Consider the following 26,942-nt stretch of genomic DNA (forward strand, 5'->3'; position numbering starts at 1 on the left):
CCGGATTTCCCCAGACCAGGAAAGGAAATAATGCTATCTTTGTGGTCATTGACCGTCTTTCCTAAGTAGCTCATTTTCTTCCAGTTCTTGAGAGTATAACAGCTAGCTAGCTAGCAGAATTATATATCTCTCGAAAAGTGTCTCTTCATGGTGTTCCCGTGAAGATTAACTCAGACTGTGGGAGTATCTTTACTTCTCGATTCTGGGAAACTTTTCATAATGCTATGGGAACTCACTTATCTTTTAGCACTGCTTTCCATCCCCAATCAAGTGGTCAAGTAGAAAGACAGAATCAAATCCTAGAAGATATGCTCCGAGCTTGTGTTATACCGTTCGGTATGAATTGGGAGAAGTGCCTTCCATTCGCCGAATTGGCTTATAACAATAGTTATCAATCAAGCTTGGGCAAAGCCCCTTTTGAAGTTCTCTATGGACGAAAATGTCGAACACCTCTTAATTGGTCACAAACCGGAGAGAGGCAACTCTTTGGCCCGAATATGATCCAGGATGCAGAAGAGCAGGTTCGTATTATTCGTGAAAAGTTGAAAACAACCGAGTCTCGTGAAAAGAGCCATTATGATGATCATCAAAAGGCTGTGACCTTTGAAGTTGACGAGAAGGCTTACCTTCGGGTTACACCTTTGAAGGGTACCCATCGGTTCGGTATCAAGGGCAAGTTGGCTCCTCGTTACATTGGTCCTTTCCGCATTCTTGCCAAACGAGAAGAAGTTGCCTACCAGTTGGAACTTCCTCCGCATCTATCCAAGGTTCATGATGTCTTCCACGTCTCACAATTCAGGCGTTGCTTTTCGGATCCTATCCGTGAAGTGGACCACGAAACGCTTGATCTCCTAGATAACCTTTCTTATCGAGAATACCCTGTTCGTATTCTCGACCAAGCTGAGCGTACTACTAGACGTCGGAACATTAAGTTTCTTAAAGTTCAATGGTGAAATCATTCTGAGAAAGAGGCAACATGGGAAAGAGAGGATCGTCTTCGACAAGAGTATCCCGCGCTATTCCCGACGACTTCTAAATCTTGGGATGAGGTTCTTTTGAGTGGGGGTGAGTTGTCACATCCCTGGAACCCTAACCAAGGTTTAGCATTGTGCTGATATCTTCTTTGCATTGCATCCAAGAAAATTGCAACAAGATCAAAGTAAGTGGTGAAGGGAAACTCAAAAACCCTAGCCACCTCTCAAATTCAAAGGAATTATAAACTTATTCAAATCAATGAACCCAAAATGGCCTCAAGAAAAGTTCAACTTTTTTTATAACTCTTGAAAACAAATAAGCAATGAAGGAAACTATTTCCTTAAAACTTTGGCATTTTAAATAAATGCAAAAGACTACTAGTTTCAAGTTTTAAATTTGAATTCAAAGATATATAGCTTTCAAAAATGGTGAAAACTTTATGGGTGATTGGAAATATTCCAACTAACACCCCAGCATTTTCAAACTATTTATAGTTTGTTTGTGAAGCCAAAATAAATGGGAAACAATGTCAGTAAATAAAACAGAAACAAAATAGAAGAAAAATAGAAAAGAGAGGCTTACCTGTTATCTGTCGCCGGCCCAGCCCACCAGGGGCTCCCCAGTCATCTTCCTCCTCCTGCCAGTAGGCAGAGGGGAAGATGAGCACGGCGGCCAGCCCCGGCCACCTCCTGCCAGACTTCTCGCCGCTGGAGACCTCCAGGAGCGCCAGCGCGACACCCCCGAGCCTTCTTCTTCTCCTCCCCCCTGCCTTATCTCCTCCCCTCTACCTCTCGTTCCCCTCCCCCTCTCGGATCTCTCTCTCCCCGAAGCTCCGGTCGCCGTCGATCCGTTGCCTTCCGGACCTCCCTGTCCCTGCCGTCCGCCACAGAAGAACCGCCATGAGCTCCTCTTCCCATTCCCCCTCTTCCCGAGGCCATTCCCCCTTCTCTAACCCCGTTAGCCGCCGGAGCCCGAAGGTCCTTGTCGCCGGCCATGTCATTGCTGTCGTTGGGGTACCCCGTTCGTGAGATCGAGCTCAGAAATGAGCTCCTGGAGCTCTGTAGATGCCGTAGAGCCCCTCTCCCAGCTCGCTAGTGTCCCACAACGGCACTCCTGACGATGCCCGAGCCGCAGCCGCTGCTGACCTCATCACTGGCGTGGATTCCGGTGACCCCTTGGTCCAGCCCCTTCCCCTTTGGATGCGGTGCTTCGCTAGCTAGCCGTAGAACTAAACCACGCCCAAAACTGATGCCTGTAGTGCCGTTTTGATCAACTCCGGCGAGTCCTCCGCTGCACCCGTGGTCGCCGCCGGCCATATTCCGGTGGGGGCTGACCTGGTCAACTAATTAACCCACTAAACACCCCCCTAGCCACTGACAGTGGGCCCCAGGGTGGGTCAAACCCCAGTTAGGGGCTGGTCAACTCGGGGATTAGCCCCTGGTCACTAACAAGTGGACCCCACTAGTCAGGTTTGACCTGGCCCAGCCCCTGTTGACCAGAGACGTCACTGTGACGCGATAAAGGAATTTCTAATATAAAAATAATTCCAGAAATGTCTAAAACTTCTACAAATCAAAGAAAATAATCTGTAAGTCCAATGAAAATAATTTATATATGAAAAAGTATCAGAAAATTCAAGGAATCTGAATATGTCATTTTCAAACATGTTTGAAAATTTTACTGAACCCAAACATATAGATTAATGAATAAGTTAACTCTTATAAATACTTTGGGGATGGAATTTGGAAACTATTCAAATTCCACTTCAAATGATATGATCAAACACTGTCCAAATCACAAACCAGCAACCTAACATGTCATTTCCATGCATGTTAAAAGCAAGTTGATGTGAGCATCAGGTCGAAGAAATTAAAATGGTATCCGAGAATACCTCGTTTGAAGTGATATTTGAATTTGATTCAAATCAACTTCAAACCTAATAAATGTTAGCTATAATAGTATACCACTTTGCTTCCTCATGCCATGCTCATGCATCATCTTGTTGCATATGCTTGTTATTGATTGTTGTCACTCTTTCGGTAGGCTCCGCTCCTCCGGATTCCACCGAATATCCGACTGACGGATATTGTCCCTCCTCTGAGCAACAAGGCAAGCAACCATTTTGATCATCCTGATAAATCCCATGTTCACGCTCGTGCACTTACTTATTGCATTAGGATCAAATGCTTCAAATGCTTTTGCCACGTTAGTTGAACCCACTTCCTTTGCATGACATGTCCTTGTCACAGTAGATAGCTGAACCTTGCAACCTAGCATACCTGGTAGTTGCTTGAGCCATGATGTGCCTTATCCTGCTATGCATTTTATGCTTAGAGTTGTGTATGGTCTGTCATCTGGGAGATGAAAAGAATTGTGATAATGTGTTCAGTAAGTAAAGGTTGTGTGTTCAACCTGATTTGGTAAAGGTACCGGTGAAAGGCTGTGTAGGAGTACATGGCGGGTTGTTTCATTGGAACCGTCCTTAGGAACTGAGTTCCGTGTATGAAATCCAAGACGAGATACTTGCTGGGCCCTGAAATATGACCCCGCTCGACTTATTAATCGCTTAGTACTCGGTCCAGGAGTTGCAAGTAGTTTCTGGTGTTTATAGTCATGCTGGAGGCCGTTCATAGTGCTGACCTGAGAGGTGGGCTGTGATGCGGTAGGCAGTGGCACGGTGTACCAAGTGGCACCCGGATGGTGGGCTTGGGAACCCTGCGCACATCGTTTGGGGCCGTGGCGGAAACCTCGGTCGGACTTCCGTGCGGGTTACCCTCAGATAGGCGATAGACCTGGACTAGGTACTAGTGTGTTTAACGGTCATGGCCGACTCCCTCGCTGGGCTTCCGCTTGAAAGTTGCCGAGGTGCATGACGTGCACATGGCGATAAGTGGCGAGAGCGTGTGTGACGAAGTACACCCCTGCAGGGTTATGATCTATTCGAATAGTCGCGTCTGCGGATATGGACTACTTGGAGACATATGTTGTTCATAGATAACTTCAATGGCTAGTCATAAAATTGTCAAGATAAGCGTGAGTGTCGTGGACGGCATTTCTGTATGAAGACAGAATGATTCCACGATGGAGTATTGTTGTGGTGTTAGTGGACTCGTGTGCGAGAAATCAAGTTGTCAAAAATTGTTTTAAAATTGTAAGTTGTCTAACCACGAGTCAAATGCTGGCTTTCCGCATGAAACCCCACAATTCCTTATTGATACATTGCATGAGTAGATAGTTATCCTAAAGTCTTGCTGAGTACCTCCGTACTCATATATTTTTGATAATTGTTGCAGAGGTTTCTAATGACCCTAACGGAGGGTTCTTCCTAGACATCGACGACGACGAGTAGCTGGTGTCCCAGCTACGATCTGGCCCTAGGTTGGGTGTGTAGTATAGTCAGGCCATGTGCCTTCTAGTCTCACTTGTCTGTACTCAGACAGTTTAATCACTTTCGCTGGCTTGTAACTGAATGACTGCTATGATGGGTCGTTAGACCTTTCTGCGTAATATTATGTGTGTGGCTCTTCCGAGCCTTTTAAATAAAGCTTGTATGTTTATGGTTATGTTGTGATGCCATCGATGTATCTATACATATTGGTATGCCATGTGTACTTGTGTCGTACTTGATATGTATGGGGTTCGATTACCTAGCCGTAAACTTTAATAGCACTAATTACAGGGAAATGCCCCTTTGTGATCCAACAAGCCATGGTAGTTTGCTACTGCTCCAGACACATTGGTTGACCGGCGTGTGTCCTTCTTAGTTGCTGTGTCTGTCCCCTTAGGGGAAATGTCACGCGATGTAATGGAGTCCTTGTAGCTTGCTACGACTCGTCTACATTCGCTGGTGACCGACACCTGCTTTGCTGGGTCATGTATGCCTGTCCCTGTGTGGAACTGCCACTTTGGTTTATGACTAGACATGTCGATCCGGGTTCTTTGTCATTGGATTTCTAGCGACACAATTGCATACGTGAGTCAAAATACGCAAACGGTCCCGGCTAAGGTAAGGCTGCAGCCGTCGGGGTAACCGTGCGTGAGACCGCAAAGGGATGCGATGTGTTACAGGCTGGATTCCTATGGCTTAGGATCGGGGTCCCGACATGATTTCATTGTGCTTGACATTGATTGCAATCCTTCATGCCCTATCATTCTTGGTAGACCTTTCCTAAGGACTATTGGTGCTATCATCGATATGAAGAAAGGGAATATTAGATTTCAATTTCCTTTAAATAAGGGCATGGAGCATTTTCCTAGAAAGAAAATAAGATTGCCTTATGAATCCATGATGAGGGCTACTTATGGTTTGAGCACCAAAGACGATAATACGTGATTCTATCGCCTTATGCCTAGCTAAGGGCGTTAAACAATAGCGCTTGTTGGGAGGCAACCCAATGAATTTATCTTTTTGTTCCTATTTAGTTGCGTCGACACCATCATAATTCTGTTATGATTTTGTCTTTTGTGTTCCTTTTTGTGTTTGAGCCAAGCAAAACCTTTATGACTAGTCTTGCTGATGGTTGTTTGATCCTGCTGGAAAAAGACACAAACTTTTCGCTCACGGGATTATTTTTAATTTTTATTCAGAAAGAGCTGTTGAGTTGATTCCTTTTGCTTCTGGTTGATATGCCTTTTTCCCAGGCAGTCGTAAGTTTTCAGAATTTTTGAGGTACCATAAGTATACAAAGTATACAGATTGCTACAGACTGGTCTGTTTTTGACAGATTCTATTTTGGTAGAGTTGGTTGCTTGTTTTGATGAACTTATGGATAGTATCGGGGGGTACTAGCCATGGAAAAGTGATAATACAGTAATCTAACACCAATATAAATGGAAATCAAGATTGCTACAATACCTAAAGAGGTGGTAGTTTGTTTTCTTGTGCTAATGATATCATGAGTTTCTGTTTAAGTTTTGTTTTGTGAAGTTTTCAAATTTTGGGTGATGTTCTCATGGACAAAGGGATAAAGAGTGTAAATAGCTCAAGCTTGGAGATGACCAAGTCATCCCAAGCCAAATTCAAGGACACCAAAATCCTAAGCTTGGAGATGCCCCGGGAAGGCATCCCCTCTTTCGTCTTCAATCCATCGGTAACATTACTTGGAGCTATATTTTTATTCACCACATGATATGTGTTTTTCTTGGATCATCTTGTATCGTAGGAGTCTTTTCTTTTTGATGTGTCACAATCATCCTTTCTGCACACCTTTTGAGAGATACATGCACTCATCATGAATTTGCTAGAATGCTCATCGTGCTTCACTTATATCTTTTGAGCTAGATAATTTTGCTCTATGTGCTTCACTTAGATCTTTTAGAGCACGGCGGTGCATGACTTGGTAGTTGGCTTATGCTATGAAAGTAGTCCCAAAAGTGATAGGTACCCAAAGAGGATACAAAAACTTCCATCTTCATGTGCGTTGAGTAGAAAGAGAAAATAGATTCATCTCAATTAGTTTTGAGACGTGGATTTGGTAATATTAAGAGTCATGTTAGTAGGGTGTTGTGAATCTAGAAACACTTGTGTTCAAGTTAGTGATTCCCGTAACATGCACGTATGGTGAACCGCTTTGTTAGGAAGTCGGAGCATAATTGATCTATTGATTGTCATCCTTTGTGTTGCGGTCGGGATCGCGCGATGGTTTACACCTACCAACCCTTCCCCTAGGAGTATGCGTTTAGCACTTTGTTTCGATTACTAATAAAAACTTCCGCAACAAGTATGTGAGTTCTTCATGACTAATTTGAGTCCATGGTATAGATGCACTTTCACCTTTCGCCATTTCTAACCTATCTAGTGCCGCGCAATTTTCGCCGTTGCACAAACCCACCATATGCCTTCCTCAAAACAGCCACCATACCAACCTACTACGGCATTTTCATAGCCATTCTGAGATATATTGCTATGCAACTCCCACCATTCCATCTCATGACTTGTGCCGTCACTCTCATATTGCCATTGCATGATCGTAAGATAGCTAGCGAGATGTTTCAATGTCATACGCCAAGCTAGATCCTTGCACATCCCGGTACACTGCCGGAGGCATTTCCTATAGAGTCATCATCGTTCTAAGCTTTGAGCTGTGAGTAAATAAAAGTTTGATGATCATCATTATTAGAGCATTGTCCCATGTGAGGAAAAAAGAAGAGGCCAAAGTTGCCCACAAAAGAGAGAGAGAGAGATAAAAAAGAGGCCCAAGAGCCCAAATAAAAATACAGAGAAGGGACAATGCTACTATCTTTTTCCACACTTGTGCTTCATGATAGCAGCATGTTCTTTATGATTGGAGCCTCTTGTTTGGTCACCACCATATACTAGTGGGAATCTTTATTTTATAACTTGGCTAGTATATTACAATGATGGGCTTCCTCAAAATTGCCCTTGGTCTTCGTGAGCAAGCAAGTTCGATGCACACCCACTAGTTCTCCTTTTGAGCTTTCACGTAATTATAGCTCTTGTGCATCCTTTGAATGGCAATCCCTACTCATTCACATTGATATCTATTAATGGGCATCTCCATAGCCCTTTGATATGCCGAGTCAATGTGACCATCTCCTCTTTTTTGTCTCACAACCACCACCACACTCTATTCCACCTATAGTGCTATATCCATGGCTCACGCTCATGTATTACGTGATAGTTATAAAAGGTTTGAGAAAGTAAGAGTGCAAAAACAATTACTTGTCCAATACCGGGGTTGTGCATTTTTTAAATTAGTTGTGTGAGGATGATGGAGCATAGCCAGACTATATGATTTTGTAGGGATAACTTTCTTTGGCCTTGTTATTTCGAAAGTTCATGATTACCTTGCTAGTTTGATTGAAGTATTATTGTTTTCATGTTAATAGAAAACTATTTTTTTGAATCTTTCGGATCTGAACATTCATGTCACATGAAATAAGTTACAAAGGACAACTATGCTAGGTAGCGTTCCACATCAAAATATCAGTCTTTATCACTTCCGTACTCAAGGACGAGCATGAGTTACGCTTGGGGATTCTTGATACGTCTCCAACGTATCTATAATTTTTTATGGTTCCATGCTATTATCTTGTCAAACTTTGGATGTTTTGTATGCCTTTTTTATCTTTTTGGGACTAACTTATTAACTTAGTGCCAAGTGCTAGTTCCTGTTTTTTCTGTGTTTTGACCCTTTTCAGAGGAGGATTTTAAACGGTGTCCAAACGGAATAAAACTTCCGAAAATATTTTTTCGGGACAGAAGAAGATACACGTAAGACTTGAGAACCAAGGCAGGGGCCAGCAGGGGACCCCACAAGCTCCCTAGGCGCGGCCAGGGGGGCCTGCGCCTAGCAGGCTTGTGGGCCCCCTGTGGCACGTCTGCCCTACTTCTTGCGCCTATAAATCCAGAAAATTTCCAAAACTGAAGAAGAGATCAGCGAAAATACTTTTCCGCCACCGCAAGCTTCTGTCTCCGCAATATCCCATCTGGGGCACGTTCTGGTGCCCTGCCCGAGGGGGGATTCGGATACAGAGGACTTCTTCATCAACACCATGACCTCTCCGATGATGCGTAAGTAGTTCACCATAGACCATCGGGTCCATAGCTAGTAGCTAGATGGCTTCTTCTCTCTCTTGGATCTTCAATACAAAGTTCTCCATGATCTTCATGGAGATCTATCCGATGTAATCTTCTTTTGCGGTGTGTTTGTCGAGATCCGATGAATTGTGGATTTATGATCAGATTATCTATGAATCTTATTTGAGTTTCTTCTGATCTCTCTTATGCATGATTTCATATCCTTGTAATTCTCTTCGAGTTGTGGGTTTTGTTTGGCCAACTTGATCTATGATTCTTGCAATGGGAGAAGTGCTTGGTTTTCGGTTCATACCGTGCGGTGACCTCAACAAGTGACAGAAGGGGTAGCGAGGCACGCATCGTGTTGTTGCCATCAAGGGTAAAAAGATGGGGTTTTCATCATTGGTTTGAATTTATCCCTCTACATCATGTCATCTTGCTTAAGGCGTTACTCTATTTTTCATGAACTCAATACACTAGATGCATGCTGGATAGCGGTCGATGTGTGGAGTAATAGTAGTGGATGCAGAAAGTATTGGTCTACTTGTCTCGGACGTGATGCCTATATGTATGATCATTGCCTTAGATATCGTCATGACTTTGCGCGGTTCTATCAATTGCTCGACAGTAATTTGTTCACCCACCGTAATATTTGCTATTTTGAGAGAAGCCTCTAGTGAACACTATGGCCCCCGGGTCTACTTCACACCATATTTTCAGCCGTACTCTTTTACTTCGATGCACTTTCCGCCTTCAGATATCACTTTGCAATCAATCTTGAAGGGATTGGCAACCCCTTTATAGCGTTGGGTGCAAGCTCTTTTGTGTTTGCGCAAGTACTATGGACTTGATGTGATTCTCCTACTGGATTGATACCTTGGTTCTCAAACTGAGAGAAATACTTATTGTTCCTGTGCTGCATCACCCTTTCCTCTTCAAGGAAAAAACCAACGCAAGCTCAAGAGGCAGCAGGGTGCGGCGGCGGGGCTCCAGAGGCAGGGAGGGGAGGTTCCCAGGGTGACATGGCGCTCCTGGCGAGCTCCTGGGCTCCTGGCAAGCTCGGTCCACACAGGGAGACCGGCGAGTTTGGCGGCGGGGTGTCGGGCGAGGAAACAAAGATTTATCTAGGGGAATGGAACGAGGAGATCATGGGGGTTCTTATAGGGGTGGTGGGAGGCGCTAGGAGGGAGTATATCTCACGAATCCGGGGAGGAACCTTCCCGTGGGGTGCCTACCATGGCCAGGGAAGGAAAGAGCGTGAGGTGGAAGAAGGAGATCCTGGGCTAGGTCATTTTTCACTTAATGGGCCCGGTTTCTTTCCTAATTAACAGACTCGGTTTCCTATTTGTTAAAAACAGGAAATAAAACCCCGAAAAGGAATTAAATCCTTTTTAAAAAAATAGGTATTATATACCAAAATGCTGAGAAAAATATTTTCCCACCACGTGGGCATTTTATTTTTCACAAAATAAAAACTTCATAAACACTATTTTCTTAAAAATCCAATAAAATCCAAATTTTGTCTTTAAATATTTTGGCAGTATTTTTCTTATGAATTTTTATTTATTTTGGGGTGTCATGTTACCTCCTCTCTTTCTTGCTTGGCAAGCATATTGTCAGGAAGAATTGTTTTTGTGGTGAAATCTTGTGCCAAAATAAATTCGAATCAAATACCAAAAGAAATTCAAATGCCACCTTGATACAAATTATTTATAGTTGAAGAAGTCATGCTATCTTCTCTTATTGATTTTAAATGGATGAACTTGAATTCACAGGAAAATGGGAAAGTCATTTTATTCCCTCTCATTCAAAAGTTTTAAAAAGTTTCAAATTCCACTCAAGTTTCAATCACTCAAACAAACAAACAATTAATCGAATAATTATATTAACATTCCAAAATTTTGGATGTTACATGCCCCCCTTTCGTATATTTTTGGCCCAATAATTCTTACATATTCCATAAAAATTATCCATTAAATTTTAGTTCATGTGAAGTCTACTCGTTTTTCACCCTTTTTCTTGGTTTTCAGGCCTAGAGTTCCAGTTTTCAGCAGTTCCCTCTTTGTGGTGTACCTTGCATATTCAGAGAGAAAAGGCATGAGAATTGTATCTTAATAAGGAATAATGGACAATAATAACATATCTATAAATAAGAATTCATCATGCATAATGGATGTATCAACTCCCCAAGCTTAGACCTCCCTTGTCCTCAAGCGAAAGCCGAACTCAATAAAAATAGATTACGGAAATGAGGGCATCATGAATATTGAAACAACAACAAGTTTTCTCATAAGCAAGTAACAATCCATCCACAATATTTGAAGTATAGTCATAATCATTATTGACAATCAAAAAACTATGTTCTTAGTTATTGTTACAATTTCAATTCATCATATTCGTGAGAAGAGTCTACGTAAGTGATTTTCATTGTAGCAAGTTCACATACTCAACTACTCATTGCATATTTTTGGAGCGAGTGTTTCCGTTGGACACATAGGAAGATGGGGGCTTAATATTTTTTGCCACCCAACTTATTTACCTCAAGGATATTGTCAACAATAATGTTTCATGATCACCTACATTCAACTGGATATATTTATATGGATCTATCCTCAACACATGATGTTTGTCAACTAGAGAGTTAATAGGATGGAAAAGGATAAACTTTATTGATTCTTGCACAAAAGTGAAGTTATGAAGTTAAACGATAGGCCCTTCAGAGAGGGAAGTAAAGGTTGGCATGCGCTTTTAAGTAAAGGAACGTAACTTTATATTGCCCATTATGATAGCAAACTTTATTATGCACTCTATCGCTTTTATTTCTTTGTGATAACAAGATTCTAAAAATCTTATTTTCCCTTGCAATAAAAGATCCTACATGTTTAAGAGCAATTTTTATTGCTTGATGCACCGATGACAACTTACTTGAAAGATCTTACTTAATCCATAGGTAGATATGGTGGAATCTCATGGCAAGAAACTGGGTTTCAGGGTTATGGATGCACAAGTTGTATCTCTACTTAGTGCGGAAATTTTGGGATAGCAAAAGATATAAAGCAAGCACCACATGTTAAGGGATCCAAGACCATATAACTTCTAGTGAATGTAAACTATCATGATCCTTACATTGTCTTCCATGTCCAACATCAACACTTGATAATTATATAATATTTGGTGGGGGCTCACAATCACAAAAGATGTCCAAGATAGTGTATTTTTATGCAAATCTCCTCTCCTCCATCATAATCTTGCATATATTGTATCAATGACTCATGCTACGTTTGTTTATTCTCAACAACTATTATCACTTATACCTTTTCTATGTGAAGTAATTACGTCCAATGGGACTAGCATATGATCTTTTTATTTCTTTTATTTCTATGCTATGATGATAGATGCATGAGAGTAAGGCAAACAAACTCAACTAATATCTATTATATAACTCTCACACATGGTTACCATGATAGATAGATGCCAAAGCAAAAATCCTAAGCAAAGCAAATCTGAAATTTTATGTGTATAAATCACGATATAACTAAAGATTGAACTAAGATAGATGGTAAAGATAAGAGTGATGAAGATACAATACCGAGGCACCTCCCCCAAGCTTGGAACAAGATAAGGGTGGTGCCCATACTCATGTACTCATGTGGCATTCTTGGGTGATGATGGTGACGAGGTAGTGATACGTCTCAAACGTATCTATAATTTTTGATGGTTTCACACTGTTATCTTGTCTTATTTGGTTGTTTTATGTACCTTTTATATCTTTTTTGGGACTAACTTATTAATTCAGTGCCAAGTGACAGTTCCTATTTTTCCGTGTTTTTGACTCTTTTCACATCAGATTTTGGAACGGAGTCCAAACGGAAGAAAAACCCCGAAATGATTTTTTCCTGAACGGAAGAAGATCAGGGGGATTTTGGGCCAAGCCAGGTGGGCTCCAGGGAGCCCACAAGCCCCCACACCCCCACCATGGGGGAGGTGGCGGTGGGCAGGCTTGTGGCCTCCCTGGCCGCCCCCTAACCTAGGTCTTTGGACTATAAATTCCCAAATATTCCGCAAAAAATCAGGGAGCCTCGAAAATACTTTTCTGCTGCCGCAAGCTTCCGTTTCCGCGAGATCTCATCTGGAGACCCTTCCCGGCACCATGCCGGAGGGGACTTTGGAGTTGGAGGGCTTCTTCATCATCATCATCGCCCCTCCAATGACTCGTGAGTAGTTCACTTCAGACCTACGGGTTCGTAGTTAGTAGCTAGATGGCTTCTTCTCTCTCTTGGATCTTTAATACAAAGTTCTATACCTACCAACCCTTCCCCTAGGAGTATGCATTGAATGCTTTGTTTCGATTACTAATACAACTTTTGCAACAAGTATATGAGTTCTTCATGACTAATGTTGAGTCAATGGTTTAGATGCACTTTCACCTTCCACCATCACTCCCTTCTTAGTGTCGTGCAACTTTCGCCGGTGCACAAAACCCACCATTAGCCTCCCTCAAAATAGCCACCATACCTACCTATTATGGCTTTTTCAAAGTCATTCCGAGATATATTGCCATGCAACTACCACCATGACATGTCCCACCACGTCTACTTTGCCTTTGCATGATCATAAGATAGCTAGCATGATGTTTCCATTGATGTCTATGCCATGCTAGATCATTTCCATGGTACACTACCGAAGGCATTCCATATAGAGTCATAGTTGCTCTAAGTTTTGAGTTGAAAGTGTGATGATCATCATTAATGGAGCATTGTCCCATGTCAGGAAATAAAAGAGGCCAAAGAAGCCCATAAAAAAAAGAGTCCAAAGAGCCCACCAAAATAAAGAAAAATGAGAGAAAAAGAGAGAAGGGACAATGCTACCACTTTTTCCACACTTGTGCATATTCAGCACCATGATCTTCATGATTGAGAGTCTCTCGTTTTGTCACCACCATATAGCTAGTGGGAAATATTCATTATATAACTTGGCTTGTATATTCCAATGATTGGCTTCCTCAAAATTGCCTTAGGTCTTCGTGAGCAAGCAAGTTGGATGCACACCCGCTAGTTTTCTTTAAGAGCTTTCACTTACTCGTAGCTCTAGTGCATCATTTGTATGGCAATCCCTACTCATTCACATTGATATCTATTGATGAGCATCTCCACAGCTCATTGATATGCCTAGTTAATGTGACTATCTTCTCCTTTTTTGTCTCGCAACCTCCACTACATTCCACACCATCTATAGTGCTATAACCATGGCTCACGCTCATGTATTGCGTGAGAGTCGAAAATGTTTGAGAAAGTAAAGGTGTGAAACAATTATTTGGCCAATACCAGGGTTGTGCATGATTTAAATTCGTTGTGCAATGATGATAGAGCATAGCCAGACTATATGCTTTTGTAGGGATAACTTTCTTTTGGCCCTGTTATTTTGAAAGTTCATGATTATTTTGCTAGTTTGGTTGAATTATTATTGTTTCCACGTCAATAGCAAACTATTGTTTTGAATCTAATGGATCTGAACATTCACGTCACATAAGAGGAATTACAAAGGACACCTATGATAGGTAGCATCAAAGCATAAAAAATTCATTCTTATCACTTCCCTACTCGAGGACGAGCAGGAGTTAAGCTTGGGGATGCTTGATACGTCTCAAACGTATCTATAATTTTTTATGGTTTCACGCTGTTATCTTGTCTTCTTTGGTTGTTTTATGTACCTTTTATATCTTTTTTGGGACTAACTTATTAATTCAGTGCCAAGTGCCAGTTCCTGTTTTTTCCGTGTTTTTTACTCTTTTCAGATCTGATTTTGGAACGGAGTCCAACCGGAAGAAAAACCCTGAAATGATTTTTTTCCCAAACGGAAGAAGACCAGGGGGCTTTTGGGACAAGCCAGGTGGGCTCCAGGGAGCCCACAAGCCCCCACTCCGCCAGCAGGGGAGGTGGCGGTGGGCAGGCTTGTGGCCTCCCTGGCCGCCCTGTGACCTATATCTTTGGCCTATAAACTCCCAAATATTCCGCAAAATATCAGGGGAGCCTCAAAAATACTTTTCTGCCGCCGCAAACTTCCGTTTCCGTGACATCTCATCTTGAGACCCTTCCCGGCACCCTGCCGGAGGGGACTTTGGAGTTGGAGGGCTTCTTAATCATCATCATCGCCCCTCCAATGACTCGTGAGTAGTTCACTTCAGACCTACGGGTCTGTAGTTAGTAGCTAGATGGCTTCTTCTCTCTCTTGGATCTTCAATACAAAGTTCTCCATGATCTTCATGGAGATCTATCCGATGTAATCTTCTTTAGCGGTGTGTTTGTCGAGATCCGATGAATTGTTGATTTGTGATCAGATTATCTATGATATATATTTGAGTCTTTGCTGATTTCTTATATGCATGATTTTATATCCTTGTAAGTCTCTCCGAGTCTTGGGTTTTGTTTGGCCAACTAGATCTATGATTCTTGCAATGGGAGAAGTGCTTGGTTTTGGGTTCTACCATGTGGTGACCTTTCCCAGTGTTAGTAGGGGCAGCAAGGCACACATCAAGTAGTTGCCATCAAGGGTAAAAAGATGGGGTTTTTATCATTGGTTTGAGATTATCCCTCTACATCATGTCATCTTGCTTAAGGCGTTACTCTGTTCTTATGGACTTAACACACTAGATGCATGCTGGATAGGAGTCGACGTGTGGAGTAATAGTAGTAGATGCAGAAAGTATCGGTCTACTTGTTTCGGTCATGATGCCTATAGAAACAATCATTGCATAGATATCATCACGACTTTGCACGGTTCTATCAATTGCTCGACAGTAATTTGTTCACCCACCGTCTACTTGCTTTCATGAGAGAAGCCATTAGTAAACACTACGGCCCCCGGGTCTATTCACATCCATCGTTTGCTTTCAGTTCTCACTTGGCAAACAATCTATAAGGGATTTACAACCCCTTCATAGCGTTGGGAGCAAGTTTTTGTGTTTGTGCAGGATCTTGAGATACTCCTCCACTGGATTGATACCTTGGTTCTCAAACTGAGGGAAGTACTTACCACCGCTATGCTACATCACCCTTTCTGCTTCGAGGGAACACCAATGCAAGGCTCCAAGGCCATGGGGGAAATCCTTTGCATACTTGCCTAGGAAGTCCCTTAAGGCGTAGCCGCAGCTGAAGGATTCCTGGTGTCGTTGCTGAGGAGCATCAAGCAACACTCCTATTTCTGGTGCCGTTGGAAGGTATTTTGTTGTAGTAGCAGGTAGCAGGCTTTTTCCTGTATTCCATGGCATAGATTCCCCGTTGAAGAAAGAAGAGCTAGTCTCTGGAATACTGAAATTTCCAGCTATACTCATATTCTTGAAACGAGATTCACACTCATAGTTTCGGTTTTGCACATCATAAACATGAACCTCAAGATCTTGGAGCCTATGGAGGTTGAAGAACATCTCCACAATTTCATCGATGTCCTTCTTATTCTTACGAATAACATCTGTAATCAAGGAGTGATTGATACTGAGTCCATGCTCCAGCATCCCTTGGCACTTGAAAATCTCTTGTTCCACTGCCGCGAGCCTCGCCTTCTCGCTTTCCCCCTTCTTTGTCCCCTGAACGTCACGGATGTGAAGCACCCTCTCATGCATCTCAATGGTTTGAGGGTGTTTCATCACCTCCGGGAGGTAAGGGTTGATGACCTTCTCGAAGAACTTGTACTTGGAGGAGCTTGATGTTGTCACGGCGATCTAGATTTGTCAGAAAAACTGCTCGAAGCAAGAACAGATGAGAAACTCGTCATACAGTTGTCAAAACATAGGGGAGTATATATAATGATTTTTTCTAGGTTAGAATATGTGTCCAGGAAGAAAACGAAGTCCGGGAGACACACAAGGGCCCCATGAGGCAACATGGTGCGCCGAGGGGGGTGGCCGCGCCCTGTTTGCTCTTGGTCCTCTCATGGGCCCCGTGACTATTTTTACTTTTGGATTTTTTCTAAAATACCAAAATCAACAGAGAATATACATTTTTTGGAATTTTTGGATTCGGTTTACTTATTGTATCACATACCTACCCTTTTTCAGCATTCTAGGTGTTCCGGAAGGTCTCGCTTATGTGTTCTTCACGAGTCATAACGTGGATAATGTTAGTTTCAACATTAAAGGGCATACAAGAGATATAGTGTTTAATTATTTGCCCATTTAGCACTCTCAAAATTTTGCCCTCGAAGTTGTTAATCTTTATAGCATCGGAGCGATAGACCTCCTCAACGACATAAGGGCCTTCCCATTTGGAGAGAAGCTAACCTGCAAACTAGAACTCCTACATTGAATTCCTTTTTTTGGATTCTCTTTTCATGCCATCTTTTAACCTTTTCTTTAAACAACTTGGCATGTTAATAAGCTTGTGTCCTCTATTCATCTAATGAACTAATATCAAGTAGCCTCTTTTCACCAACAAGTTTAAAATCATAGTTGAGTTCTTTAATTGCCCAATAAGCTTGATGTTCTAACTCAAGAGGTAAATGACAAGTTGTTCCATAGACCATTTTATAAGTGAACGTTCCCATGAGGTTTTTATAAGAATTTATATAAGCTCATAAATCATCATCATTTTCTTAGACCGGTTCTTTCTAGGTTTATTAACAATCTATTGCTAAATTAATGTTATCCCTCGATTGCTCAATTTAACTTGGCCACTAGGGTGAGGATGAGGTAATGCAATCATATGGTTAACATCATATTTAGCTAGCGGTTTAAGGAAAAAAAATGTGAACCACCATCAGCCATTAAATATCAAGGGACTCCAAACCTCGGAAATATAACATCTTTAAGCATTTTAATCGAAGTGATATGATGAGCACTACTAGTTGGAATATCTTCTACCCACATAGTAACATAATCAACATCAACTAGAATATGGGTATACCCATTACAATAGGGAAAAGGTCCCATATAATCAAAGCCCCAAACATCAAATAGTTCAATACCAAGTGAACAATTCATAGGCATTTCCGAACTATACCAATGTTACCAATTCTTTGACATTCATCACAGGAAATGATATACTTATGAGCATCTTTAAAAATAGTAGGCCAATAAAAACCACATTGTAATACCTTATGTGCAGTTCTGTCACCAGCATGGTGTCCTCCCTAACTTTGGAGTGTCAATTCCATAGGATCTGTCCTTGTTCATGCTCAGTCACACAATGTCTAATACAACCATATCCACTCCTTTATAAAGATATGGGTCATCCGAGAATTAATGTCGCCAATCATAAAAGAATTTTTTTCATTTGTTGATATGTGAAATTAGGTGATATATATTTAGCGACAATATAGTTAGCAGAATCTTCATACCAAGGAGTACTATCCGAAGTGCCTATGAGCAGCAAGTTGCTCATCAAGAAAATTATCATCAATAGATAGTGGGTCATCAAGAACATTTTCTATCCTATACAAGTTATCAGCTACAGTGTTTTCAACTCCCTTCCTATCGATAATATGCAAGTCAAACTCTTGAAGTAAAAGCACCCACGTAATAAGTCTAGGTTTAGAAACTTTGGAATCAACATTGTAAGATCTAAACTTATCGCATGCAAACACGACTACTAAAAATTCCTACTTGGTGGTAGCGTAATTTCTTTGGGCATTGTCTCGGGTCTTACTAGCATAATGAATAACAATTAGTTTCTTGCCTACTCTTTGCCCTAAAACAATGATACGTCCATTTTGCATCATGTTTTGTTCCTTTTATTTAGAATGTTTTATGCATTTTGCCACTTGGTGGACTAATTCTAATGCCTTTTCACTCATAATATGCAAATGTTTACATCAAGTGGGAGAATGCCGACAGATGGAATTCTGGACCTAAAAAAGCTATGTCAGTGATACCTATTCTGCACATCTCCAATTGGGCTGAGTATCTATGGGGGGCTACCAAGCGTCCACTAGACACAAGGGCGCGCTAGGCCCTCATGGCACGACCTGATTTCTAGTGGCCCCCTGGCCCACCTCTGATGATCATGTTCTCGTATAAATTCTCTTTTACACTAAAAAATTAAGAGGAGGGATTTTGGGAGGAAGCGCCGCCATCTCGAGGCGGAACCTGGGAATGAAAAGTTTTGCCCTCTGACGGAGCGATCCCATCGGAGGAACTTCCCTCCCCGAGGGGGAAATCGAGGCCATCTTCATCGCCAATAACCCTCTCATCTTGGGGAGGCCAATCTTCATCAACATCTTCATCAGCACCATCTCCTCTCAAAACCCTAGTTCATCTCTACTACTCAATCTTGTATCGAAACCTCGGATTGGTACCTGGGGGTGTGACTAGTAGTGTTGATTACATCTTGTAGGCGATGATTTATGGTTTATTTGGTGGAAGATCATATGTTCAGATCCATTATGCTAATTAATACTTCTCTGATCAGGAACATGTTTATCACTTGTGATTAGTTACTTTTGTTCTTGAGGCCATGTGAGAAATCAAATGGCAAGTAGTCATGTGAAGCTGATATTCGTTCGATATTTTCATGATATGAATGTTCTGATTCCCTTAGTGATGTTATGTGAACGTGGATTACATAGGAGAACTTAATAAGTTTATGTCTGAAACCATGGCACTCTGGCCCTACTGACAAGCATTAAGCATAGCAAAGTCATAGCAACATCAATCTCAGAACATAGTGGATACTAGGGATTAAGCCTTATCAAGCTTAACTCAATTACATGATGAATCTCATCCAAACCTTATCACCATCCAGCGAGCCTACTAAGGAATGACTCACACCCCATGGTGACCATCATGAAATTGTTGATGGAGAAGGTTTGATGATGACGCCGGCAACATATCCCCCTCTCTGGAGACCCAAATGGACTCCACATCAGCCCTCCCATGAAAGAACAAGAGGTGGCGGCGTCTCTCTCTTGTAAAACGCGATGAAATCTTCTCTCTGATTTTTCTCCAAAGATGTGAATGTATAGCACTGGAATTAGGTTTAGACGACCACATGGCCCCCACAAGAGATCAGGGCGTGCGCAAGGGGTGAGCACACCCTGTTGGCTTGTGGACCACAGACAACCCTCCTAAGGTGGTTCTTCGCTCCATAATTCATTATATATTCCAGAAATGATTCACAAAATGTTCCGCCTAATTCCCAGAACTACTATTTCTGCACAGAAGTAACACCAAGGTGTTCTGCTAAAATAGTGTTACTCCCGGTTAGTTCCATTCAAATCATGCGAATTAGAGTTCAAAACAAGAGCTGAAGTGTTTGGCAAAGTAAATATGTTGGAGACGTATCACTATCCTATGATGTTTGAGTAGATTTCTTTTGTTCTACGGGTTAATTGTGGTACGGTGTGATTGATATGAGTTTAATATGGTGTTGTCCTAACGTGCCTTCCGTGCCATGCACACATGAGGGATTCCTGCTAGAGAATGTTGCAATACATCCATGAATCACTTATGGTGGGTGGCTAGAGTGAGATAAGCTTACACCAGAGTAAGGGGATTGTTGTGTATGGGAGTAAAGAGGACTTGTTACTTAATGCTATGGTTGGGTTTTATCTTAATGATATTTAGTAGTTGGGGATGCTTGCTAGAGTTCTGATCATAAGTGCATGTGATCCAAGTACGGAAAGTATGTTAGTGTATGTCTCTCCCTCATTGCATATGATAAGTATCTCTGATGCCCCCGATTTTGATTGTATGCTAAACATACACACAATGCGTCGACCAAGATTTGGGACTCACAGGAAGATATCACAACACAACTCTAGACACGAATAAAAGCCATACAAGATTCATATTACAAGCGACGGGCCTCGAGGGCTCGAATACAGAAGCTCGAGAAACACATGAGTCAGGGGAAGCAACAAATATCTGAGTACAGACATAAAACAAGGTAATGCCTTAGTGAAGGCTAGCACACAAGATACATAGATCGAAAGAGGTGATGCCTCCTGCCTGGCAGCCTCCTGAACAACTCCTCGTCGCGAGCAACCTCCACATAGTAGTAGGCACCATCGGGGTACTAGACTTCGTCGGCGCGATACGCCATCTCCTGGGCTCCATCATCTGGTCATGAAAATCGTATCAAGGGGAAAAGGAGAGCAAAGCAACAGTGAGTACTCACCCAAAGTACTCGCAAGACCGACATCAGAACAATGCTAAGCATGCATCAGTATCAAAGGAATGGGGTTATATGTGGACTAACTACAACAATGCGAGAATAGAGAGGAAGTACTAGTCCTATCGAACACTAGCATCTTGAGGTGTCTTGCATGAATAGACGAGAGTAGAACAATATAACATTTATATAGCCATATTGTTGCAGAAAATTTAATTAAGTCACGCCCAGAGATTCTTCCTCGACTCCGTGCGAGGAAGCAATCTCGGAGCAAACATTCCAGTTAAGTAGAAATTGTAATTGTATTAGATCAGAATACCATTCCAAGTCATCATGTAACCGTGGACACGACTATTCGAATAGCTAATTTTCTTCCCTATATGGGTGCACCAACTTATCTGTCATGCTTCATAAACTCTGGCTGGACAGACTTTCCACGGTCATGCCCGGCCTCATAACATCAACAAGTCGCAGCCCTACCTAGGCTCGACAGAGAGGCCAGCCCGCCAACCTAAATCCTAAGCGCTGGGGGGTCATGTGCCCATCACCCTTTGCACTCCTACATGATGCGAGGGCTGCCAAGGTCAGTCCTGGCACCTCTTATACAAGAACAATGCTTACACGGACCACTTGGGCGCGCGCCGCTGCATTGCTGACGAATAGCTTCAGCTGATACCACGATGTCGAGTACCCATAACTTCTCCCACGTGAAGGTTAGTGCCAAAAGTTCTACGAACAACTCAGATCAAATACCCAAGTCCCATTAGCATTTTAATTAACACTGCAACGATGATCATCAATCCACGATATGTGGTCCCGTTGCACCATATCGAGGATGTGTGGCAAGGGCCAAGAATGCCCGTCCATGACTCTTCATATCCATGCGGGAAGCCACCCGCAACACACCTCATGTACCCAGTGACAAGGTCAAGTAACTGTGTGGCTATAACATTAGAGGGATCTGAGGTATCACCCTCGATGGATTCCGATCAATGTAACTGTCAAGGTGACCAGGGATGAATCACCCTCGATGGTCCACACTTGAGCGGTTGTACCACATAGTCAATACTGGAAGTGGTGCAGGAGGAATCACCCTCCGTGAACCACCGTCGGTTAACTACACTACAGAGCTAACATCAGGAGTATGTAACAAGGTGCCACCCTCGGTACTTGATAGTAGCTCTACAACATCATACATCAAGGAGGATGTGAAGTGATATGACGGGTCTTGGCTCGTCGATAAGTAGTTTGGGACTTTGATGATAAAGTGGGACAACTGGGACTAAAGGGGCTCAATGGGGATCACTTAGACACCTATACTAAGCATTTGATATTGTACTAGAGTATATAGTAGTGTAACAAAAATAGGCTAAGCATATGAATAGGAGCTATCTACAACAGTAGCAAAATCTAATGCAAGTAGGAGGGAGAAAGAATAGGCGATATAAGAATAATCAAGGGGGGGGGGGGTTCTTGCATTGTTGCTCTGCGGCAAAGGGCTGGTCATCAGGAGGGTAGTCGTACCCGACATCAGTGTTAGTCTCGGGGTCTACCAGAGAGAAGAGGGGGAGAAACAATAAATATAAAGCACACAGATGCATCACGATGCATGCCATGGAAATATGCAATAATGGGCATGAGCTAACGCAATACTAGATCTCATGGACGGATCGGGAAAATTTCCGACGATATTTCCCGAGTCTCTTGTCGGATTTGAGGCACCGCAAAACCCTAAAGATTCAAACACAGGGGCAAGTGCAGAGACCACTCGGCAGCTTTGGTTCACCTGACTCGCTACTCGATGTGGATGGCAGAGAACTCACTCGATGGTGAGGAAGACACAGAACATAGCAGTTTACGCAGGTTCGGGCCGCTGAGAAGCGTAATACCCTACTCCTGCTTTGGTGGATTACCTCTCATGGAGGTTGGTGAACGAACTAATACAATGTTCGAGGGCCTCCGGAGGCTGGGTGACCTTTGCGTAGTGCGAGTGGATGGGTGAATGGATATGGGGCTCTACAAAGTAACCTATTCTCTATATATAGCGATGGCCTGAGTCCTCTTCCCTTATCACATGGGCGGGAAGGGATCCCACAACGACCAATTTTAAAGGGGAACAGGAGAACGGGCCCCCTATCAAAAGGTGGTCTTCGCCTGCAAAGTGGCTGCCAGCGCTGCTGGGACGGGTCCAGGGATGGCGTCCGTCCTGCTGGTGGGCGGCGATGGCCTTGTTGCACCAGAATAGAAACCTTTAGAAGATGGCTTGGGAACCCGCATACGTCCTTCCCTCCTTTGCACGAAAGCGGAAACTGTACCATCCTCCAATCCGCCACTCGCCTGTACTTTCCCGGCGTCATCCTTGACTCCTGGGGCCTAGTCTCGCCTCAGAATATCCGCATCCCCAGAGGGATCCTGAGGAGGGCCCCTGAGGGTCTTGATGTTGTTCCTCCTCGTGAGGGCCTTGCCTTGAGTGGTGTCGGGCCTATTCGTTTTTGCTTGATGAAGTGGGCCAGCCCCGGGCCGCAGGCAGGCAGGTCTGGGTACCTGATGACCCACAAGTATAGGGGATGAATCGTAGTCCTTTCGATAAGTAAGAGTGTTGAACCCAACGAGGAGCAGACGGCTCTGATAAACGGAATTCAGCAAGGTAATAACTGCAAGCACTGAAAGTAGCGGTAACAAGTGATTGTGTAGCGAGGTGAAACATTGCAAGCAAAGAGTAACAAGTAACAAGTAGTAGAAATGGTGCAGCAAGTGGCCCAATCCCTTTTGTAGCAAGGGAAACGCTCCCGAGGACACACGGGAATTTCTGTCATGCTAGTTTCATCATGTTCATATGATTCGCGTTCGTTACTTTGATAGTTTGATATGTGGGTGGACCGGCGCTTGGGTACTGCCCTTACTTGGACAAGCATCCCACTTATGTTTAACCTCTCTGGCAAGCATCTGCAACTACAAAAGAAGAATTAAGACAAAGTCTAACCATAGCATTAAACTAGTGGATCCAAATCAGCCCCTCACGAAGCAACACATAGACTGGGTTTTAAGCTTCTGTAACTCCAGCAACCCATCATCTACTTACTACTTCCCAATGCTTTCCTATAGGCCCAAATATGGTGAGGTGTTATGTAGTCACGTTCACATAACACCACTAGAGGAAAAAGAACATACAACATATCAAATACCGAACTAATATCAAATTCACATGACTATTATTAACATGACTTATCTCATGTCCTCAGGAACAAAAGTAACTACTCACAAAACATAATCTTAATCATGATCAGAGGTGTAATGAATAGCATCAAGGATCTGAACATAAACTCTTCCACCAAGTAATCCAACTAGCATCAACTACAAAGAGTAATCAACACTACTAGCAACCTTACAAGTACCAATCGGAGTTGCGAGAGGAAGATTGTTTACAAGAGATGAACTAGGGATTGGACAGGAGATGGTGCTGATGAAGATGTTGATGAGGATGCCTACCCTCCGACGAGAGGAGTGTTGGTGATGACGATGGCGACGATTTCCCCCTCTGGGAGGGAATTTCCCCGGCAGGATCGTCCTGCCGGAGCTCTAGATTGGATCTGCTCAAGTTCCACCTCGTGGCGGCGGCGAAACCATGAAAAAGCTCCATCTTAATTTTTTCTGGACCAGGACGCTACATATAGCAAAAGAGGGGGGCTAGTGGGCAGTCAGGGAGCCCACAAGCCCCCACTCCGCAACTAGGGGGTGGCGGTGTCAGGGCTTGTGGCGCCCTGGCAGCCCCCCTCCGGTAGTTCTTTCGCCCAGTATTTTTTTTATAATCCAAAAAAATTCCACGTAACTTTTCAGGGCATTTGGAGATGTGCGGAATAGTGGACTAGGATTTGCTCCTTTTCCAGTCCAGAATTCCAGCTCCCTGAATTCTCCCTCTTCAAATAAACCTTAATAAGAGAGAAAAGGCATAAATATGGTACCACAAGTAATATAACAGCCCAAAAAGCAATAAATATCAACATGAAAGCATGATGCAAAATGGACGTATCAGTACCCACATTCCCAGAACGACGACAGTAGCCCTCGGGCGCAAGGCGTTCCTGGGCTAGCTTCTCGGCGGAGCCTTGAGGGTGGCCTGAAGCGCCACGGGCCCTAATTGCTTGCGGGCTAGGCGACACACATGTCCAACCACCATGCGGTGACGCTCTCTATTCCCAAGGCGCTCGAAGACCTAGGTCAAACTGACGCGACGTTCGGGCGCTGCGACAACCATCATCACTTCTTGGGGACATCACCTCTTTGCATGCCACATGGGCGCGCTTCCTCATGAACCACATGGGCCCAGGAACATGCAGGGACACTAGTCTGCCCTTGGCCATATATTTGATCTGGTGAGGGCGATAAGGTCCACATTGCCTCTGTCTTCTTCGTCTTCACCTCGAGCCCTCCACCCCATCAGCATGGCGCCGGTGAGGAAGTATTCCGCTGCAGAGAAGGGGAGGCTTCCGGGGAAGGTTTCGACGCTTCGCCACTCAAGAGGGGCCACAACCGCCTTTAGAAGTACGCGGCAGTGTCGACGGCGGTTGCTTCCGTGACAACAGACCTTCCCCTGCAACGGCACCAGAAGAATGCTGCTAGCACTCCCAGGCAGTGAAACTAGAAGAATGTTGTTGATGGCCCACCAGCGCGTGGGTTCGCGACAGTTTTCGAGGGTAGAGTATTCAACCAAAATTAGTTGGTTCGCCAAGCAGGAAGTGAGAGGATACTCTCTAGTATTAGTAGCTGAATGTGTCAGATTCAACCACACGTGAAACATTAGTATCTGCAAGCAAAGTAGCAGCAGCAAAGTAATACGATAACAACGGTGTCAGAAACAATCTGTTGACGGCAGACTATTCCTAACTGTCGTATCAATGGTGCCAGAAGTTGCCCGTTGACGGAAATTGTCTATTCCCGTCAACGAAGAGCGAACCAAAATTGTAGCAGGTAGCAGCAGTTTAACGAGTAACAGCAGTGGCAAGGAACAGCAGTAGTGACAGCAGTAGCAAGTAGCAATAGTAGTAAGAGCAGCAGCAGTAGCAGCACAGCAAGACAAGTAACATCAGTAGCAGCAGAGCAAGACAAGTAACAGCAGAAGTGGGACAAACTCGTATGCAATGGGTCGGTGATTCATTTGGATGATATTCATCATGCAACAGTTATAACACGGAGAGATATGTGGCTAGCTCCCGTTCATCAATGTGATGTAGGCATGCATTCCGTGTGTAGTCATACGTGCTTAGGGAAAAGAACTTGCATGACATCTATTGTCCATCCCTCCTGTGGCAGCGGGGTCCAAAAGGATACTATAGGATATTAATGTTCTCCTTTTAATAAAGAACCAGAACGACGCATTAGCACTTGGTGAACACATGAACTCCTCAAACTATGGTCTTCACCTGGAGTGGTTCCGGTTATTGTCACTCTGGGGTTGCCGGGTCATAACACATAGTAGGTAACTACTACTTGCAAGATCGGATCTAAAACACACATATATTGGTGACAACATAATAATTTCAGATCTGAAATCATGGCACTCGGGCCCTAGTGACAAGCATTAAGCATGGCAAAGTAGTAGCAACATCAATCTCAGAACATAGTGGATACTAGGGATCAATCCCCGTCAAATCTAACTCGATTACATGATAGATCTCATCCTACTCATCACCGCCCAGGGAGCCTACGAATAGATGACTCACGAACGATGAAGAGCTTCATGGAATTGGAGAGGGCAGAAGGTTGATGATGACGATGGCGACGATTTCCCCTCTCCGGAGCCCAAAACGGACTCCAGATTTGTCCTCCATATGAAGAACAGGATGTGGCGGCGCCTCCGTATTGCAAACGCGATGAAATCTGCTCTTCTGATTTTTTTCTGGGAAAAAGTGAATTTATAGAGCTGATATTGGGGGCGGTAGAGCCATGTGGGCCCCGCAAGCTTGGTTGTCGTGGCCAGGGGGGTGGCTGCGGTAACAGGGCTTGTCCCCCACTGGCCCATCCCCTCCGGTGGATCTTTGCGCAGGTATTTTTCATATTTTCCAGAAAAATTCTTCGTAATTTTTCAGGACGTTCCGAGAACTTTAATTTCTGCACAAAAACAACACCATGGCAAATATGCTGAAAACAGCGTCAGTCTGGGTTAGTTCCATTCAAATCATGCAAATTAGAGTCCAAAACAAGGGCTAAAGAGTTTGGAAAAGTAGATACGATGGAGACGTATGAAACTCCCCCAAGCTTAAAACCTTGCTTGTCCTCAAACAACTCAGTTGACAAACTGAGAGAGAAAGAAGAAAACTTTGACAAAC

Source organism: Hordeum vulgare, chromosome 1H (genome assembly GCF_904849725.1).
Source record: "Hordeum vulgare subsp. vulgare chromosome 1H, MorexV3_pseudomolecules_assembly, whole genome shotgun sequence".
In the NCBI taxonomy this organism is placed as follows: domain Eukaryota; kingdom Viridiplantae; phylum Streptophyta; class Magnoliopsida; order Poales; family Poaceae; genus Hordeum; species Hordeum vulgare.